Source organism: Sminthopsis crassicaudata, chromosome 4 (genome assembly GCF_048593235.1).
Source record: "Sminthopsis crassicaudata isolate SCR6 chromosome 4, ASM4859323v1, whole genome shotgun sequence".
Classification (NCBI taxonomy): Eukaryota; Metazoa; Chordata; class Mammalia; order Dasyuromorphia; family Dasyuridae; genus Sminthopsis; species Sminthopsis crassicaudata.
This window is the reverse complement of record NC_133620.1, coordinates 273,958,248-273,976,804: the sequence shown is the minus strand read 5'-3', so window position 1 is coordinate 273,976,804 and position 18,557 is coordinate 273,958,248. Positions and strand designations below refer to the sequence as shown.

The window sequence follows — 18,557 nt, the reverse complement described above, 5'->3', positions numbered from 1 at the left end:
ATCAATAAATCTAAGTTTTTGTATAGACTTGACACTCACAACTCTGTCTCTTCTGCCCTACCCTTTTTTCCCTTCTCCTTTCCTTCACTTTCCTATACTCTCTTTCCATTGCCTTTGCATCTCTTCTTTCTCCTCCCCTGTTCTTCCCATCCTTCTCCTTTCCTGTTCTCTCCTCTCTTCTTTTCTCCTGTCCTATCTTGTCCTATCCTGCCCTGTCCTGCCCTGTCCTGCCCTGTCTGGCATTGTCTGTCCCATCCTGTCCTATCCTGTCCTATCCTATACTATCTTGTCCTGTCCTATCCTGTACTATCTTGTCCTGTCCTATCCTGCCCTGTCCTGCCCTGTCTGTCCTATCCTGTCCTGTCCTATCTCCTATCCTATCCTGTCTTGTCCTGTCCTATCTTGTCCTATCCTGCCCTGTCTATCCTCTCCTCTCCTGTCCTGTCCTGTCCTGTCCTGTTCTGTCCTGTCTTCTCCTCTCCTGTCCTGTCCTTTCCTCTCCTCTCCTGTCCTCTCCTTTCTTCTTCTCTCCTTTCCTCTCCCCTCCTCCATGCCTTTCTCCCTGACTCATCCTCCTTCTCTGGCATGCAAATTGAAGACTGTACTTTAGCCATAACTCAAAATTGTGACCAGATGACCAGATTACTGAGTTGAATTTAAGTCAGTTATGACATCAGCCTTGTAATGAAATCTCCACTTTGGCTCCCCTGAACATTTCACATCCACTTTTGGGTTTGGCTTCCAAGCTTTTGGCCCTGCTTGTTTCATCTTACCTAAAAATTGCTACTTGTGCTTCACAAACATCCCCAGACTCTGAGGTCACAGCCAGGGTCGATTTATTGATCATTCCAATGCTCTGACTAAAGGGATTGGGGCTATGGAGGCTTGCTGGACCTTATTTTGCGGAAATCCCTGCGACCATCATCCAAGTCCACCACCCCTCTCTCCTTCTAAATATGTTAATATTTTCAAACCACAGACTGGGATATATTTTTTTAAAGTGTAACTGTCTATGATGAACAGCAAGGATAGATGGCCAATTCTTATCTGTCCATCCTACTCCTCCCCCAACCCCCACTAGGTACTCTTCCAATGGGAGCTGGTTCCTTGCCAACATCTGGGCTTTGATGTTCATATAACAACTTTCATATGGCAAATGTCCTATGGGGCCTAGACTTGATGTGACATGTGTATCATATGAGAATCTATGTTATATGAGGACAGATTGAAAGAACCAAGGGGATTTAGCCTGGGGTTATTATTAGTGCCCCTTTAAATTTCTTGTTCCAATGCAAATTTTCTACTGTTGGGCAAAGGCCCAGTTGACCCAGAAAGTCAGAGGCACATTGCTTTCCAAATCTTTTTACTCATTTGCCTTCAGAGAGCAGTGGTAGGGCCTCAACCAGATGGCCCCAAGAGAAGGTGGAAGAGAAGACTGCAGGGGTGTGGGGTGATATGATCAATGTCTTCCAGCATTTGAAGGGCTGTCTTGCAGAGAAGGGACTTGTTTGGCCCCAGAAGAAAGAAAAGGCAGCAATGGGTGGCTCTGGCAGAGAGGCAAATTTAGGCCAGATATCAAGAAAAAAAAATTCCTTATATTTTAGAGCTTTCCCAGAGTAGAGTGGGCTGCTTTCCCCCTCCTTAGAGATCTTCAGCAGAGTCTAAACACCCTATTGTCAGATATTTTTAATAGGGATTTTTTTGAGGGGTGTAGGTTGGGCCAGATTGTCATTGAGGTCTTTTTCAGCTTCCTGGTATTGTGTGTGTATGTGTATATGTGTGTGTTGGTCAATGGACAGAAGTTTTGAAAAGACAAATTAGAGCTCCATGTGAAACAAGACTTCCTAATAGCTAATGGAATAGTTTGGGCTGAAGTTACTCAGTAGGCTCAGGTCTCAAGAACACTAAGTAGTGCCAAAGAGCAGAGCTCATTTTTGTGTTCCTCATGTTAGACTTTAGTCCCATGGTGCTCCTCCAAATCTAAGGACAAGGCTTGGTATACTTGCTCTTCTCTCCAAAAAGTGAAGGGCAACTAGAGGGCTAGTCTGGAACTCTTTAGGAATTTGTTTTATCTATGAAATCCTCCATGTTTTTTTGTTCAGTGCAAGATTATGGATCCATCCTCTACTGGGAACCCTATGGTTGAGGGGTCCCCTATTGTTTCTTTCAGGCTAAGTGGTTAAGAACATGCAGCAGCTATATACCTCTGACTTTTCAAGGTGTTCATTATTGACAACCCCGGACAGAAAAATAACTAGAATGGGTGAAGTGGGTTTGTCCAAAGTGGGACATTTAAGGAGGTACAGGAAGATTTCCCACAGGAATCAGTTCTGACTTCCTACTGAGGTTTGGTTCTAGTGCAAAGACCTTCAGTTATAGCTCAGACATGGAGAAAAGCTGTGTGACTTCTGTCCATGCCCCAGCCTTCCCCTCACCCCACCCATACCCTAGGTTTTCTCTTAGGTGTATTTGGCTCTTTTGCTTTGATTATTGGAATTTATGAAAAAGACTCTCTGCCCCCCCTTTTTAGTACAATTTCATTTTAAAATTTTCAATAATATTTTATTTTACAAATATATGTACAGATAGTTTTCAACATTAATTTTTGTAAGACTTTGTGTTCCAGATTTTTCTCCTCCCTCCCTTATCTCCCCTCTCTCTAAGAGAGCAAGCAATCTAATAGAGGTTAAGTATGTGCAATTCTTCTAAACATATTTTCATATTTGTCATATTGTGCAAGAAAAATCAGAACAAAAGGGGAAAAGCCATGAGAAAGAAACAAACAAACAAACAAAAGATAAAAATAGTATACTTCAATTCATATTCTCTCTGGCTGCAAATGGCATTTTCCATCCCAAGTCTTTTGAAATTGCCTCGTATCACTGCACTGTTGATAAGAGCCTAGTCTATCATAGTTGATCATCACATTATCTTGTTGTTACTGTGTACAATGTTCTTGGTTCTGCTTCTTCTTAGTATAATTTTAGTACAAGGGAATGACTTAATACCAAGTTATTATTATTACTATTGTTAAATTATTAATTTTTATTTAAAATTAATTATTAATTTTTATTTAATTAAAAACTATTAATAACTTAATAGACCAAGCAAATCCTTCTGAATCACTTGCCCTCATTGGGCTTGAAAAGTACTCAGGTCCAACAAATTTATCCTTAATTATCTCAATTGACGGGGCAATTAGGTGACACAGTCAATGGAGAACAAGGCTTGAAGTCAGGAAAGCCTAAATTCAAATCCAGTCTTAAATACTTTGTAGTTCTGTGGTTTCAGGCAAGTCACTTAATCCTGTTTGCCTCAATTTCCTCATTTGTCAAATGAACTAGAGAAGCAAATGGCAAATCACTCTAGCATCTTTGCCAAGAAAATCCTCTTTTATTTATTTATTTTTGGCTGAGGCAATTTGGGGTTAAGTGACTTGCCCAGAGTCTCATAGCTGTCTAAGGTCAGATTTAAACTCAGGTTCTCCTGTCTTCAGGGATAGCACTCTATTCACTGATCCACCTAGCTGCCCCCAAAAATCCTAAAATGGGTCACAAAGAATTGGACCAAACTGAACAAATCTCAATGACAATGAACCTGGAATTCAAATTTCACCTGAAACATTTAGGAGTCATGTGGTCCTGGGCAAGTCATCTAGCCTTTCTCTGCCTTAGTTTCCTGATTTCTAAATCAGGAGTAATAATAGTACCTACCTCTCAGGATTGTTGTAAGATTTAAATGAAATAATATTTGTAGAGTGATTTGCAAATCCTAAAGCTACATAAACACTAACTAGTATCATTCAGCTATTATTGTTATTGTTATGTCCATACCTTCCACAGGAAGAAAGTTCCAAATAATGATCTCATTTTGTTAATTTCAAATTGATCAGGCTTTCCTGCTTAGCATCCTATATAAGAAAGTTCTTAGAAACAGATACAATCTATTGCTTGGACCTTATTTTAATATCTTTCCAGAATGAAAGAGAATATTGGAGCTTGAACTCCACTGGAGGGCCTTCCAGAATTCACTGTCAACCCCAACCATCATGAGTTACTAGAATAGGACTTTTGTGGAGGATCTGTTACCACTTCATTTATCTTGGATTTCAGCTCCATTGTAACCATTGTTATTTTGTTTTTCTTCAATCCAAAGGTCATTCTTATTGGATTAAAAAAAAAACACAAGCAAAATATGTTTTTAGTAGTTTGGCCTTCTCTCCTGTCATCCATCACCATTGTTCCATTCATCCTCAAGAAACTGTTCTTATTTGTTGTTCTCCTCTTTTAATCAATATAGCTAAGAAGTTTTTTAAAAAAATCATCCTGACCTCATACTATCCTGAGCTTTTGTTCTCCTGAGAATATTTTTAAAAGAACATGCTACATTTTAAAACTAATCCTTCATTTTCTGTCCTTATTTTAAAAATCCAAGTAGATGAATTCAGTAGATGAATTCTGTGTAATTATAACGATCAAGAAGTTTGCCCTAGAGAACAGAAGGAAAAGATACTTCTACTTTTCATTGTAAAGACAGAGGGTCATAAGTATAGGATATTGTCATCACTGTGAGATTCATTTGATATAATATTTATTTCCCCTCATTGAATTGTGAGCTTATTAAGAGCAGGAATTGATTTGCTTTTCTCTATTTATCTTCAAGGCTTAATACAGTGCTTGTATTAAGTAAGCAATAAATAAATGCTCTTCTATTTGTTTTGGGGGGTTTTCCTTTTTTTTCCTGAGTTACTTTATTTCCTTTTTCTTTGTTTCCCCCCCCTTCTTTTTCCCTTATTATGTTATATTGCTCCCTTTTTTCAGTTGTGTTTCCTTTAAACATGGTTGATCCATCCTAGAACTACATATCAGTCTTGGACTTCATCTTACTAATTAATACCTCTGAGACCAGCTTTATCTTAAAATTTAGGATTTCTAGGTTATTTGTGCCTTTGTGTATAATCATTCAAAGTTTTTGTTTTTTATATTTTATCTTTTAAATATCATTGCTCTTTTCTGTCAATATTTTTTCCTATGTTGTAACTGTTAGTCATTGTGGTTTGTAGCTTGGCAATAATAACAATACCATCATATAGCCTTTCAACATTTATGAAACACTTTGAAAGGATCATTTGATTCTTTGAACAATTCTGGAAAGTATGCTGCTTAAGGTGGGGGCAAACCTTTGTAGAGTCAAAATGTAGCAGGTCAAATTTTCCAAGACAATCAGAAGAGGGAGTAAACTCTTGAGTAGACCCTGTACTTCCAATTTAGAGGAAATGGGGAGATCTAGCCTTTTCAAACCTCTTTTACATATCTCTCTGCTTTTATGTCTCCTTATGTCTCTTTGTAGAAGTAAAACAAGTATTTTACAAATAAGTAAACTGTTTAAACAGGTTAAATGCTTCTATGCAAAGTTCAAATCAGGACAGCTAGATCGCATAGTGAATAGATCACTGGACTTAGAATCAGGAAAACTCGTCTTCATGAATTTAAATCTATCTCAGACATTTACTAGTATGATCCTGGGAAATGTTTTTTGCCCCAGTTTCCTCATCTATAAAATGAGCTGGATAAGGAAATGACAAGCCACTCCATTATCTTTGTCAAGAAAGCACCAAATGGGGTCATGGAAAGCCAGACAATGATTGAACAACAAAAGTTCAAATCAGGACATCTGTATTTGAGTCTCAAATATTTTGCTTACTGGCCCTATTAAAACTTTGGGCAAATCCCTCTCCGGTCCTCAGTTTCTCTTTATGAATCATGAGCAGTTTAAATTAGATGATTATTAAGGTTCCTTTGATGAGCTCAAAATCACACAGTCATAAAGGCTAAACTAGAAACCAACTCCAAATCTAGGACTCCTTTCTCTTTGTCATGTTGCAGAATGATGGATGTCAACAGACTGAGAAAAGATAGAACAACATTTCCTTTCTGGTTTTTTTTTTTCAAATCATCTTCCTCTTTATTGAATTCTACCCTTTTCTTATAATCCATTCCTACATCTCACCACCTTTGAGGTCTTCCCTGACTTCTTCTTCTTGTAATATTCACATGGCACTCATCAAGGATGGAGGAGATGCTGGTTTGATGGAAAAGCACACAAACTGGGCAAACGTACCTACAAGAAAGGTGAAACTCAGACATCTGGGAGAGTAATTCTCACTTGTCTTCAGCGGCAAGCCTCCCTTAATATTCACAAAGCTCTTGATTTGCTGCCAGAACAGTCACTGGGGGAAATTCCCATTATCCCAGAGTGAGACCAAAGTGCAAATTAATTCCTTCATGCTCATTTGGAGACTGCCTGGGCATCCAGAGATGGTTCTGTAGAGATTCCACACATGGCTCCACTAAGCTCTACTTGTCATTTGTAATGAAAGGCTGGGGGAAGGGAACATTTCTGACACATGAAAACACTCTTGTGTATGAGGGGGTGGAAGTGGGGGAACTCAAAGAGAGAAAGAAATTAGGAAAAGGAAAGGAGTAGTTTCAAGAGAAGCCCCTGCTTCCCCCACCCCTGTCAGCCCAGCCACAGATGTGCTATGCTTCCCTCTTTTGCATCAGCCTGGAAGGCATCTGTCTGAAAACTCCAAATTCTGCCTGGGTTTTGCCATCCAGATGTTTTTCTGGCCTTGTTTTTGGGGAGTGGGACAACGAGGGACAGGAGCTAAAAATGGAGGGGATCTTGAGGTTCCCTATTGTCTGGGCCTGGAGCCAAGAGTAAACATTGGAAAATCTTTTCATTCTTACCTTAATCCATTTTGCCCACTTCCTGGAAACCCATTCCTGGCCACTTTTTAAAAGCTATTCAACATACAACACACCTACTTCCATTTTTAAAAAATCTAATTAAAAAATAACAATTGATGTGGCTTGGATTGATGACACAGACACGTTTTAAAGAAATTCATTACGGGCAGACAGAATTGTGGAGGAGGGAAAGAGCATAGCAGACACAATCCTCCTCATGATTTTCTCCAAACACAAAGAATTATCAGTGGGCCAGTTAGGAACCACAATGTCAGAATGTGGTTGCCCCAGGAGAAAGCCAAGAGACAGCTCAGCTCTGTGAGCCTGCCTTGGGTGATTGCCCTGGCAAAGCAGAACATCCATGCTGGGGGAGACCTTGCCAATGCTCGGGTTGACTGGCCTTCTCTGTCCTTGGCATTCATTCTTATGTCATAGGTGGGGAAAAAAATCAATCAATTAAACCTCAGAGAGAAAGGGCTGGTGAGTCAGAAGCAATGGATTCCCCTGAGGGATTTTGCCAGGAAGGAAGCAAGTTGATACTTCTGGGGAGTTAGGAGAGATCTGGGGTGGGGAAGAGCAAGCCAATCCATTCCACCCACCAGGGCCATTATTGGGAATACTAATTCGGTCAAAGCTCCGCAGGGCACTTCCAAGGGCAGGTGAGAGGGCTCTCCTGATTCTTCCTCATTCCCATTTTCTCTGCTATACCTACTCCACTAATTTTTTTTAATAGAAAAAGTATTTTACTTGTTTACCTTAAAAAGCATGCAAAATGATGCATAGAGAGTTGTTCTTAAAGCTTGAAGATCTAGGAATATTGACTGTGTAACACTTGGCAAGCCATGGTCTGGAGTCAATTCTCTCTGTCTCTCTGGGTGTCTCTCTCTTTCTATATGGGTGTCTCTCTGTCTCTGTCTCTGTTTCTGTCTTTCTCTTTGTCTTCTGTCTCTGTCTCTCTTTATCTTTCTGTCTCTCTGCCTTTCTATCTCTCGCCCTGTGTCTTCTTTGTCTTGTCCATCTGTCTGTCTCTCTATCTTGATGTGTCTCTGTCTCCCTCATCCCTAGGATAAAAATCGAAATGTCTGTAAGATAGTTATCTACTATTCCTCTTCATATATTCTTTATTCCAGACAAAATGACTTACTTTCTCTCTCCCATACACAACATTCCATTTCTCTTTCTCTCTGTGTGTCTCCATCCTCTTCAGGTCCCATGAATTTAATTATTATCTCTAGGTAAATGATTCCCACATCATATATCTCTTGCCTTCATCATTTCCTCCTGCTATGGTCTTGCATCCCCAACTGACTATCTCCACCTAGGTGTTCTATAGTCATTACAAATTCACTGTCAAAAAACAACACAACTCACTATGCTTCCTAAATCTACTTCCCTTCCTATCCTCCAGTGCAAACACATAAATGCGAACAAAATCATATCTTGTCATTTCCTTGTTAAGGACACTACTATTATTCCCAGAAGCCAGGTTCCTCTTACTTACTTATTGTCCTCCACTCTATATCCACTCAGTTTCTGAGTCTTGTAACTATTATCTCCAAATCCTACCACTCAAGTGTTTATAGTCCTAATTCGACACTCTCACCTTTGCCTGGATCATTGTAATAGCCTCCTAATTAGCCTCCTTGCCTCCATTCTCTCCCCTTACCAATCCTTCTTCCCTACCTGTTTGCCAAAATGACATCCTTAAAGGACAAGTCTGACCATGTCCCTTCCCTGCTCCAGAAGCTTCAGTCACCCTCTTTGGTCCCTAGGATAAAATGTAAACATCTGTGTTTGAATGTTTCAAGCCTTTTATAGCACAAGTTCTTTATAAGATAATTATATATTAGTCATTTTTACACATTCATTACTCCAGACAAATTGGCCTATTTTGTCTCTCCCCTACACAACTTTCCATCTTCTACTTCTGGATCTTTGCATGAATTGTTTACTACTTTCTCTCTCATTCCTGCCTCTTAGAATCCCCAGTTCCCTTTGAAATTCAGATCAAGTGACTCCTTCTACAAGAAGACTTCCTTATTTCCCCTAGTTGTTAATGCCCCTTCATATTACTTTCATTTTGGGGGGAATTTATTCTGTATTTGCCTATCTATACACATGCCGATTCTGCCTATAGAAGGTAAGCACTTTAAAGGTAGGAACTGTGTTTTTTGTTTGTTTGTTTGTTTGTTTTTATCTTTATATCATGGGCACCTAGCACAGTGACATCCAAATATTACATCTTCCATTAATGCTAGTTGGATTGAATTGAACTATTAAGAAGGAAAATGGAGATTCTGAGACCAAAGTACTCCCCACTGCCACTACCACAGCCTCTAAGGTTCTCTTCAGTTGGGAACTTCTAGGATTCTAAAATAGGAGAAGCTTTCCAGGGCTAGCTACTGACTTTGGGAGACATTGGCTCTCTCTTCAGAAACCACATACTGATGACTCTCAACATTCCTGCTACCATGTAATTCTGATCCATTTGCACTTACTGGAGAGCCAGCCCATTCTTTCATACACAGGTTCCTTGACTACTGATCTCAGGCAGGGATGCTTTGCAGACAAACATGGAAACTGGCTGAGTCAGAGGTTGACGTAGTCAAGTCATGTCATCATCTCAATTTATGTGCAACGTAGCTTGTTGGGATCTAAGCCCATATCTAAAAGTAATTTTTTTTCTTCCTAACATTGATGGCCCCAAGAGACAAGCAGGGAATCCCACAGTCCTGGAATTCTCTAAATAGTGCCAAACAGCGTCATTCCTTTCGTCATTGGCCTTTGTACCAAAAAAGGCAATGGAAGAGCCCTCTTTCTTTTTTTCAATCCTGTCTTGGGTTTCTACAATTCATAACTGTTACAAGTTCTCTCAGGAATGATTCTCAGCCCAACAAGCTTTAGTGTCCTCAACAACCTATCACTGTATTGCCTTAGATTTCAGCACCAAGCCTTCCACTAAATTAGCTTATCATGGGAAAAGATTTCAGAGCCTGTCTAATCCAACCCTCTCATTTTATTGATGAGGGAACCAAAGTATAGGAAGTCTAGGTAATTTTATCCAAGATCATACAATTGGCAAGCTTCAGAGGTAGATTTTGAATCCAGTCCTTCTGACTCCAAAACTATGTGGTAGCTAGATGTTTGAGGAAATAGAGTACTGACAGGAGATCTGAGTTAGAATCTTGCCTCAGACACTGGCTAGCTGTGTGATCCAAGGCAAGTCATTTTATCTCTCTCAGCCTCATCATGACTGAAGCTCATGACTGAAGGTCAGATGTGTCCTTTGTGAATGGTAAGGGAAGAGAATGAAGATTTACATGAACTGATGCTGAGTGAAGTAAGCAGAACCAGAAGAACATCATCCACAGTAATAAGATTTTGTGATGATCAACTGTGATGGACTTGGCTCTTCTCAACAATACAGAACTCTGAAGACTAAATGTGGATTGAAGTCTAGTTTTTGTTTTTACCTTTTGTTTGTTTATTTCTTTGCTTTTTCTTTCATTTAGTCGATGCTCCTCTTATACTGTCTTCATGTGCCCTATTTTTTCCTTTTCAATCTTTTCTTTCCCACATTTTACATAAGCTCTCTTCTAGAAATTGCATTCTTAGCTCCTCCACTATCAGCTCTATATCCCTTCCTTTGAATTTGTCCTTTTCTTCAAAAATACATCAATACCACTATCCAAGCATTTTCAGAATGTATCTTTCTGCTCAAAAATCTCTTATGGCTCCCCAATACCTCAGAATAAAATGCAAACTTTTCACACTGGAAATGAAAGCCCTCCACTTTCTGTCTCCAACCTATTTTCTTGTGCTTATCTCATAGCACCTTATTTCTACATTTCATTCAAACTGTAGTAGTACATCTCTATTACTTATTTTTGTCTTCTTCACTCATTTTTGCATTTCTGCTACAACCTCTATATGTTTTAGAAATGAAACTTTTATCAGAAATCTTGAATGTAAAATTTTTTCCCAGTTTATTGCTTCCCTTCTAATCTTGTTTGCACTGGTTTTGTTTGTACAAAACCCTTTGAACTTAATATAATCAAAATTATCAATTTTGTATTCAATAATGTACTCCAATTCTTCTTTGGCACAAATTCCTTCCCCACAGATCTGAAAGGTTAACTATCATCTGTTCTTCTAATTTGCTTATAATATTACTCTTTATGTCTGAATTATGAAATCATTTTGACCCGATCTTAGTATAGGGTGTTAGGTATAGGCCAATGCCTAGTTTCTGCCATAATTTCCAATTTTTGTCAAATAATGAGTTCTTATCCCAAAAGCTGGGGTCTTCCGGTTTGTTAAACACTATATTACTATAGTCATTGACTATTGTGTCTTGTGAACCTAACCTATTCCACTGATCAGCTACTCTATTTCTTTGTACCAAATGATTTTGATGACCACTGTTTTATAATATAGTTTTAAGTCTGGTACAGCTAAGTCACCTTCATTTATATATTTTTTTCATTAATTCTCTTGAAATTCATAACCTTTGTTCTTCCAGATGAACTTTATTTTTTTTTTTTCTAGGAGAAGTACACCTTAAGGAAGATATTGATGAATTTGAGTTTCCCACCTTGGGGAAATCTTTAAGCAAAGATCATTTGTTGAGTAACTCAATCCTTCACCTGAAAGAATACTTCAGACTTCCTATGATTCTGTTTCTTCCATACACCACCTTTCTTAAATCTATTCTTTGCCTTCATTCTGACCTCCAATCCATTCCTCCTATTGTTTTCTCAAGAAAACTCTGAATTCAGTTTCCTCCCTTCCACATCTTGACCATATTATTAACTGATTCTCACACTGTCTTCTCCCTTAGAATCACTCAGCCCCTTGTTTTATCACTACTCATCCCATGTCAAAAAACTGATCCTTGATTATTCACATTATATTCCTCTTCTGATGCTACTCATGCTATTGCTGAACAGTTTGAGAAAATCATACAACTATACTGCCTAAGGATATTACCAATTTATATTACCTTACCTCCCCTGAAATAAGACAGGTCTTTTATTCCTGTGTGACCAAATCCTTAGCTCACTTGGCAGAGAAGCTACTCCAAGACTTCACTTCTCCCCTCAAGCCTCCCACACCATCTTCTTCCGCATCCTCCAAGCTGAGGTCTTTACCTTTCACTTTATAGAGAAAAATGAGACCATTGACCATGACCTTCCTTTTCCCATCTTCTCTTCACCTTCTATTCTACAGTCTCTGATTGAAAAAGTAGCCTTTTTCCTTACTCCTTCCTTCTTGAGCTCTACAAACATCTATGATTCTATTCTCTTCCCTTTTTCCAGGAGATAGTGTCTCATCAATAGTCCCCCCTTTATAACATTTGACATCTCTATATATACGTTTCCCTCCTATTGTCTAAACATGCTCAAGTCTCCCTCATCCTTAAAAAACCTTCAGCAGACTCTGTCATCCCTTTCTCAAAAAAAAAAATACAAACCAAAAACACCTTAAAACTTTCTTCTTATTCACTCCTCAATGGTTTGCGATCTAGCTTCAGACTTCATTGCTCAATTAAAATATCAAAATTAGCCCTCACACCCAACCCTCTTCTAAACTTCCCTATGTTTCTTCAAGGCATTACCCTCCTTCCAGTCTCAACATTATCCTTAATTCTTTACTCTCCTTTATCCCAACAGAATTATCGCTCCATGCTTGAGCTAGCAATGAACCCTCAGAATTTAAGTAGACTGGTGTTGGGATGGTAAACATCCTATTTTTTCCTGGATAATTTAATCATCTTATTAATAAAGCCAGCATGTTATGAGTAAGAGGATGGTCATTTGGCCATTTCTCTTATAACAAAGATAATCATGACAGTAGGCTCACTGTTTATATATACCCTTCAAAAAGTAAGTGTTCAATAAAAGGCTGAGAGTCACATCATGTCACCGTAGGCCAGAAAATCTTTCTCTATATTTAGACTACCTCCAATTTGTGACTATCTAGACAAAATGGTCTGTCTTCACCCAAGCTTGAGTAAACCACAATGGACTTCCACGTTTTAGATGAAATTCTTTGTAAGACTGGGTGGGGTCTGATCAAAATTGAGGAGAGTAATGTCCTGGGAGACTGACTTTGGAAGAAGTCTTTGAATATACCCAAATTATTGGTTATTAATAAATATTTCTCTAATTCCCCCATTTCTTTCTAATGAGAGTCATGGTCTCCTCAATGACTGGGACTTATGAGGGGAGATAATGTGAAGGTGAAAGGGATAGGGGTGGGTAGCTTTGGCATAATCAAGGGGGGAATCCTCTTTGGTGACATTTTGACAACATAAAAAGGGAACCGAAAAAAGGGAAGAAGCAAACAGCAAAATAAAATTCATGTATATATCTCATCTGCTCCTCTATCTGATGTAGTCCTGTGAATCGGGTGTGGTCTCAGAGCAATTCTTCTCTGGCTTAAATCACTTGTAGAAATTTTCTTCTCTGCTAAAAATTTCCTACAAATTGGTTTTAACATGATTTTGAACTTTCTTTGCCAATAACCAGGTCAGATAATGAAAGTTAGTTCAAATCTTATGTCTATTACTAGAAAAGTAAATTTGGAACCTTTAAGATGAGGGAATTTAAAATTTTAGGTTTGCCAATTCTTGTGTTGATATATACAAGAAATTCAGATAAAAACAGAAAATTAGAAACTAATTTTTATATTTGGCATTATTAATTCTTTCATTAGAAGGATGAGAATCCACTGTAATAAAAAATGAATTCATTTAAAAATCACCAGATTAACAATTGTTAACAAATTGTAATTTATTCATTGTAATAAAAGATGTGTGGATAGAATGTATAAATACACAATTTAAGAATTTAAGAATTTAGAACATACTAAGTATGTTTTTATGTTTTTACTAAGACCTCCTCAAAACCTTTCCAAGATGGTGGAAACTACCAGGGATGTCATGTGGTTTAAATGAAGAAATAAAGGTAAAGCACTTTAAGAATAGCAAAATACTATATAAAATTATTATTAACAATAATAATAATTAGCCTCTAGTCCCCAGGCCTCTAGTCTGCAGTACAGTAACAATTCAGGAGGCTGTTGGAAAATGATTAACAATCAGGCTGTCCTTGAAAATCTAACAATGGGTTCTTAGAAAATTAGAATAAATAAATTAATTAATTAATTAATAAAAAGAAAATTAGAGCTGGGTCCAGCATATCATTTGACAGATTTTAAGATCTATTAACATAGTCCTAGAGAATGCAAAGTCACTATCACAGTAAGATATTAGAGGTAGTTTTTAGTGATAGGAACTTGTATTACAATATGAAAACACTTTTAGACCCGACATTTACTTTTCATCATAAAAATTCCGTGCCTTTATTTGAAAGCTATTTCTTCATTCTTACATCCTTCCCTTCTCATTTCTCTGTACAATGCCTTTGAGATAGGGAGTATTTTTTCACATGGGGTTGTGATTTAGCACTTGATGGGATCTAAGAAGTCACCTTGTTTTATCCCTTAATTTTACCAAAAAGAAAAGTGGAGTACAGAGAAGGGAAAAGATTGCTCGTTTTTTTCAGCACCTTTTTTTTAGCCCTTTTATCACACCAGGAGGAGAGTAGCATGATCCTTTAAAAAGGCACTCAGACACCCAAGGGTCTGCTGAATCCCATTGCCTTCAGCTCAATGAGAAGACAGCTCTGTGATCTGGGCTGCCCATGTACAGGGTTGTGACTACAACTCCCAGTGTATCCGTACCTGCTGCTTTGTCACTTGCCTGTTACCATGGGACTTTAAAAGAGGTTTTAAAAAAGAGAGAAAATGGTATAGGTGATATCTTTTGACTCACGCATAAATTGGATTTAAGTGAGTCAGAGTTGGGACCTGGGTGGCTTTAATGTATGACCAAGTTCTAAGTGCTCCCCAGAACCAGCTCCATGGTCATTTGGAATAAAATGTTCTCCTGTGCCCTTTTCTGCATGAGGAAGCATTCACGTGCTTGGAGTGGACACCCCCTAACTCGCTGAAGGGCTTGAGAGCCCTCGGTTACCCTCAAGATCATACAGGTAGTAAATGATAGGTCCCGAGACCCTAAACACAGCACTCTCTACTGGCACACTCTGTGCCATGAATAGTAACACAATGGTGTTGAATGGGCACCATGCCCAGAATCAAACCATTAAAAGGCAGAGTTAATACAATCCAAAAACAATCCACTTAAACTTGTTAGATAATAGATATGTACTGAGTGAATGAATATGTAAGTGTGTGCTGTGCTGTGTTGTGTTATATTGCCTGTATAGATTATCTAAATATGGCTGTCTAAATATGGCTTTCAAGGAATCATAAACAGACAGGTTTTGTTTTTTTTTCAGATCCTCTTCCTTTCAAAGAAGACTGATTCTTGCCAGGAAGGATAGTGGGGGATTGGGTACAGAAGCTGTCCCCTTTGTTCTCCTCAAAAAAAAAAAAAAAAAGGATATTAGGCTAGAATTCTGTCTATCCACTCCTCTAAATTCTGTTAGACTAAGGAAAATAATTTTTAGCTTCAAACAGAGCTCCTAATCACTACTCCTCAATGGGGAAGGAACTCTTTGAGCTACATACCCAAGATTTGACTCTCATTTCCACCAAATACCAGTCCCACAATGAACATACATATAGCAAATAAACCCATTTATTCAAACCAAGAGCAAAAGGAAATCTATAAAGGTACAGAGATGAGAATGTATAACAGAAAATACACAGTATTTCTAAGTTTTCTCATCATCCAAGAGAATCCCAGATTTCATCCAAGGAGAAATTTCCCCAAGTCTCTAGTATAGTAAGCTGGGAATGGGGACATGATTCAGATTCTGACTCCTCTACATGTTAAGCTTCTTCTCAGAGTCTTTTTTTTTTTTTTTTTTTTTTTTTTTTTTTCCAGCAACTGAAAAGAGTCTGGAACCATGTATCTTCTCTCTGGAAGCTAGAAGCAAGAAAACCAGGATTTCTATTCCAATTTCACCAATCCTGCCTCTCATGTAGGCATGAAGCATTGAATAATCAATCACCACCAATAATAAGAATCCCATATGGGCTTTAAGCCTTGGGTAACAAAATGAATGCACTGTGAAGTTGTTGGAATAGTGATATGACATATTTATGAATATATGGTGTCATGAAGAGATAATTAAGAAAGGACACTGAAATACACCTTTATGTCTCAAACACGTAAGTTAAATTCCTAGGAATTTCTCCAGAAAATTCCATGAATATTTTAATTTTCTAATCCCTCTGATTTATGTTCAGAGGGAGAATGAACAGTCTTTTTGAGGAATGATAGGGATAGAGGTAAGGACTCCACTTTTAATTTCACTGGTACAAGGAATTCCCCGGGTGAAGAGACTTTTTTTTTGTCAATGTTGGTCAGTAGCTTTCCTGAAACTTAAATCCTACGGAATTTCCTGGGGACACTGATTGGCTAAATAATTTAGGGAGACAGCTATGAGGAGCAGTGAATAGAGAAACAGGCCCAGTCAGGAAGATTCATCTTCCTGATGAAGGAAGGAAATGTCAAACCATTATCTTTACTACAATGTCTTTGCCAAGAAATTCCAAATGAGATTACAGAGAATCAGAATGACTAAAAAATGACTTTATTAATAAAAATAATTTACCAGTTGTAATAAAACTTGAACTCAGCTCCCTCTTGTTCATCAACCAGCTCTTTATGCAAAATGACATACTACCTCTCTTTCAAGGCAATAACACTGATTTCAGTTCAACTATATCTTTTACTCTTGTGGTACTGTGATTCTATTATCTTCTTCCTACTAAAAAGAAAAAAAAAGCACACCTGGAAAATATGTATATATATATATATATATATATATATATATATATATATATATATATATATATATATATATACACATATATATGTATATCACATATATATGTTATACATGTAAATGTAGTGGTCCTCAAATTCCATTTTCATTCTACTCATTAGACTAATGAGAATATTGAGGGGCATTGAAGGAAAAATGGCTTACTGAATAATTGAATCATAAAGTTGAGATAGGACTCCAAAGATTACCTATTTAGGTAACTAATTAACTATATATATATATATATATACAGAGAGAGACCGAGAGAGACAGAGACAGAGACAGAGACAGAGACAGAGAGAAAGAGGGAGAGAGGAAAAAAGATTGCCTATCTAGGTAACTAATTAACTAGGTATATATCTATATCTAGAGAGAGAGGAAAAATGAATTACTTACTGAATAATTGAATCATAAAGTTGAGTAGGACTTAAAGATTACCTAAAGATTATCTAGGTATATATATATAAAATCTTGGGGGAGAGGGGCTAAGAGGAAGGTAGAATAGGGGATGGGATTCAGGACAGCTGGCCCCCAAGAACTTTAAACACAAGATTATCTTGAAGAGACTTTTTCACTTCCAACTTTGGTAATTGCTCCAAGCACCTCAGAGGGGACCAGTTGCGGCACCGACACCAGACACAGCGTCCAGATTTTCCCCACCATCAGCGGACCACTAGCTGTGACACAGGATGCTAACCACAACATGCTCTCTGGGTCCCACCCTTCTTGGCCCTTGGATTGTCACCTTCCTTGCAACCAAAGGCCTGGCCTGGTATTCCCACCCACCAGGGACCTTTTGCTTTCCCACTCTGAATAACTCTTGCTTATTTCCTTTGATGCCTTGGAAGCTGACAGAGAAACCCCACCACGAGCTGCAACTTTGATCCATGTAATAGAATCAGGCAGCGGGAGACGCTCACATGTGCCGAAAAGCCAGGCTGGCAGCAGGCGCGGAAGGCGTGTGCCTGGAGTGTTTAATGAGGGCAAGTTCTGGACAAACTGGGAAATGGGGACTGAAGGATGTAAATAGAAGAAGATTATCTCTAGATTCTTATAATTGTCTGACAAAGCCCTCTGGGAATGCGGAGAGTGACCAAAGGAGGCCTCTCTCTCTCATCAGATGATTATTTGGGCTTGGCAGACAGAGTAGCGGTTTCTAGTCTTTCTCCAATGAAGTTTAATGTTCAAAGCAGAATTTTTTTTTAATACAAGTTTTGTCTTGTTTCTATTACCCCCATTCTCTAACTGATCGATGTGAGTGCTCTGACAAAATGGATTCATAAAATCTTAGCTGGAGAGCTGGGGAAGCTTTAGGAATCATCCATTAGAAGATGAGGAAATTGAAAACCAGCTTTGTCCAAGGTCACATAGTGGTACAGCTGACATTTGAACCCAGGACATTTTTGACTTCAAATTCAGTGCCATTGGTCCCCTTCAAAAATAAAGGTCAAACAACAATAACCCTTATTATATTGTGTGAGGTTGTTATAGAATGAGCATCTGACAGAATCAGAGCATAGAAGGTTGGTTCTTGTACATACTTGTATACGTTCATGGGCAAGTCATTCGTCCCTTCTGGATGTCCTGGTCTCATTTTTCTCACCAATAAGACAAAGAGCTTAGACCAGATGATATAAAACTGGTGTTCTTAATCAAATTTCAAGGGCCCATAAACTTAGAAACTTATTTTAATATACCTACTTTTTTGCAATTCTATGCATTATGTTTTGTGTTTTTAAAAACATCATTATAAGGTATCCATTGGCTTCACCAAGGGGTCCATGACTCAAAAATGGTTAAGATTGACAATCCATCACTCACAGACACTGTAAATTTTTTGTTTCTCTAAGTCTCAACTTCTTCATCTATAAAATAAGGAAATCTGGGTAATTAGATAATTTATTTAGATAGTTACCTAGATAATTAGGTAATCTTTAGAGTCCCTCTC

The 18,557-nt window shown here is 38.1% G+C and overlaps 1 long non-coding RNA gene across 1 annotated transcript; it reads left to right on the top strand.

The window, feature by feature from the left end:
- The first annotated feature begins 7,319 nt into the window (after positions 1 to 7,319).
- On the top strand, positions 7,320 to 16,246 carry LOC141541264 (uncharacterized). Its single transcript, XR_012481714.1, has 3 exons — positions 7,320 to 7,408; positions 13,647 to 13,717; positions 15,664 to 16,246. It is a non-coding gene; the product is annotated as an uncharacterized LOC141541264 (long non-coding RNA).
- The last annotated feature ends 2,311 nt before the right edge of the window (positions 16,247 to 18,557 follow it).